Source organism: Chionomys nivalis, chromosome X, assembly GCF_950005125.1.
Source record: "Chionomys nivalis chromosome X, mChiNiv1.1, whole genome shotgun sequence".
Classification (NCBI taxonomy): Eukaryota; Metazoa; Chordata; class Mammalia; order Rodentia; family Cricetidae; genus Chionomys; species Chionomys nivalis.
Genome location: NC_080112.1, coordinates 122,558,694 through 122,562,136, shown reverse-complemented (window position 1 = coordinate 122,562,136; position 3,443 = coordinate 122,558,694). Strand labels below are relative to the sequence as shown.

General features: G+C 39.7%; 1 pseudogene; it reads right to left on the bottom strand.

The window, feature by feature from the left end:
- Window positions 1-2,757: 2,757 nt before the first annotated feature.
- Window positions 2,758-3,044, bottom strand: LOC130868238 (protein dpy-30 homolog; annotated as a pseudogene).
- Between the last annotated feature and the right edge of the window lie 399 nt (window positions 3,045-3,443).

Here is a 3,443-nt window from a genome sequence, read left to right as displayed (position 1 = left end):
AGAAGAGTAGGGGTGCCAAGGAAGGGAGCATCAGTGAAAGAAGCTTGCTGTGAAGAACATTTTGACATGTAACTTAAAAGTAGAAAAGCATTTAGTGCTGAAAAGAAGGCAAAAAAAAAAAAAAAAAAACATGTGCAAAGGAATCAGTCAGTGCTACTCATTGAATTTGTCACTAATGTGTTCATGCGATGGAAACTTGGTTTCTAGGGTGAAAATATCAGGATTGGTGGGATTGGGCCATCAAGATTGCTCAGAGGGGAAAGGCACTTGCCATCAAGCCCAATGGTCTGATTTAATCCTTGGAACTCACAGGGCAGAAGAAGAAAAATGATCCTCACAAGTTGGTTCTCTGACCTCCACATGCACTGTGGAATATCCTCACACACACACACACACACACACACACACATGCACACACACACATAATTAAAAGAAACTGCTCTGTCCCTATACCCTGGCTACCAGTTTGGTCAGACAATCTCCACCTCTCACCCTTGTTCCTGTCATTGCCCTACCATGTGTCATTATGTAATTCAGCCAAGGGACCTCCACCAGATGTATGCTATGCTATTTGGACTTTCAGCCTGTAAGTTTAATAAACTTGTTTCTGTCATATGTCTCTAGCCTTAGCCAATTTGTTGTAGTAACAGAAAAATGGACTAATAGACAACATGAGGACACTGAGGCTGAAGCTGACTCAAATAGAGTGGTTAAGAAAAACTCACATATGTAGGACAGACCCCCTGTGACATGATTCTGTCCCAGTGTCCCAGTCTGATCATAAAGAAATTGTGTTATCTGTTAGCATCATGTTCTTCTTTCCTCCTACCAGACACTACTTCACAGCACTTACCTTGGGGAGAAATAACAGAGTTAAAATGGTGGATGTTTCTCACTCCTCTTGACTTAATCTTCATCTTTCACATAGAGAAAATGCAGTTCCTACTGACTGAAATTCCCAAAGCAGATTTATAAATATGATCAATGTCAGGGCTAAAATAACTTGCAAAGGACTGTGATAGGAGAGGCTCTGGTGTCCAGCTATAAAATTGGAACTCGATTCTATAAATGTGAGGAGTCAATCAGAATATGTTGAGAAGAAAATGACAGAGAACTACACAGTGGAGTTAGAAATCTGCAATAAAGGGTTGGTTTTGAGGGCCCTAGTCCTTTGAGTTTAGATTATTACATAAAAGCTGCAAGGAGATTGTGCCCTAGTTGTAACTGCTTTTTGTGTTCTGCACTAATGTAGATGTTATAACAACAAAGAAAGGCAAGAATAGAGGATGGTTTCTCAATAAAATCTTGGACTCTGCACCCTTCTTTTTGTTTCACTCAGTTTCACTATTATCTCTCCTAATTTGTTGGCAAGTCTCTCCAAACAAAGATTTAAAATGATATAAACATGTAAATAATGATTAAGTTATTTTTTTAGCCTTAAGTTGTTACTGACAGAGATATTAGAACTAGGATTGAACGTTACAAACATAAGACATTAACTCAGAAGATAACTGTCTTACTCTTGCTATGAAGAGACGCCATGGCCACAGCAACACCTATAAAATAATACATTTAATTGAGTCTATATTACAATTCAGAGGTTTAGTTCATCATTGTTATGGTGAGAAACATGATGGGGCAGGCATGGTTCTGGAGAGTAGCTGAGTGTTCTGCGTCTAGATCCACAGGCAGCAGGAAGTGACAGAGACACACTGTCCAAGCTTGAGCTTCTGAAACCTTGAAGCCCACCTCCTAGTGAAGCACTTCCTTCAACAAAGCCACACCTACTCCAACAAGGCCACACCCCCTACTAATGCCACTCCCTATGAGTCTATGAAGACCATTTTTATTCAAACCAACACAATAATTCAAATGAGATTCCTGACATGATCTAGCTGTGGGATAATGGTCTTGTGCTTTGTAAAGATTTGTCACTTATATTTTAATAAAATGCTGATTGGCCAGTAGCTAGGCAGGAAGTATAGGTGGGGCAACAAAGCAGGAAAAAGAGGTATGAATAAGAGAACAGGAGAATTCTGGGAGTAGGAAAGACTCAGTATGCAGCCATCACCCAGGCACAGAGGAGGCAAGATGAGAACACCTCACTAATAAAGGTACCAAGCCATGTGGCTAACATAGACAAGAATAATGGGCTAATTTAAGATGTAAGAATTAATTAATAAGTAGACTGAGCTAATAGGCCAACCAGTTTATAATTAATGTAGACCTCTGTGTGTTTCTTTGGGACTTAACGGCTATGGGACCAGGCAGGATAGAAACCTTGTCAATAAATGGTGCCAACGTGGAAAATTAAGTTCACTTAAAACCTGATAGAGTTTGAGAAGGAATTCTAGACACAAAAAGAACAGAGTTAAGCATGGCTTCTTGGTAGCATTCTCTTGGATTGGCTCTGTTTGCTACAGGCAAGCACATCTCATTTAAGAGAGGCTTCCTGACTCAGCTTTAGCTGCAAAACCTAGGAGCACTTTTAAGAGGCCCTGACATGAAAATCCTTTTTTGGTGTTTTAACAGTTTATTTTGAAGGTCTTTTTAAAAACAAAGTAAAAGACCATCTGAGAAAAAAATTGCACAGATGACACTCATTAAATAAGTGTGGTGATTAAATCAGACAGAGTGAGTTCTGTGGTCAAGAAGGTTTCAAAGTGGGGAAGGAAATCATGGCAATTAAAGCTGCCTTGTAATCATGTAAATCTACAGTAGCAACCAAATGTTTCTTTTCTTCCCAAGTAATCAATTTCAATCTTCAAACTGTACCTTATTTTTTAAACGATAAGATGCTAAAAACTCAATGGGATTTGGCGGTCTTTCCTTTGCACGCACAGCAAGACCCTGTAAAAAGATAGGCACAACTGTTGATCCAAGTAGGCACGGGTTGGCAAAGACTGTAGATCCACCTTCTGTTTTGATGATTTTTCTGCATTAATCTTCTCATTTTCGACTATCCTCTCAACGTTGTCCGTAAGACCGTACTCGGAGTTTTCTGCAACCTGTGTCTGTCCCTCCAGCATCTGCTCTGACTCCATGGCAGACTCTGCAAACAGCAATCAACTGGATACCGGTCTGCACCAATGCTGTTGGTTTCCTAAGTCCCATGAAACTTAAATGGTGTTGATGAATAGCTGACCACATGCTTTCTGATGGTGGCAGGGACCTTGAAACTCTATGGAGTTATGGCAATAAACCTGGCTCTGGCCAGTACCTTTGCCACGAAGTGAGACTCTCAGAAAGCTAAAGAATGGGGTGGATCCAGTTGTTAAAGCCACAGCTTTAATCCTAGTCGTATCACTTAGCAAATTAAAGACTCATGTAGTCAGAAAAAGAGAGATATACAGTAAAGATAGATACAGATGAAAAAAAAAACCTCTAAATGGTTTAGACTGTGTTTAAAAATATATGTAGGCTTGGGAGAGAAAAGAAAAAAT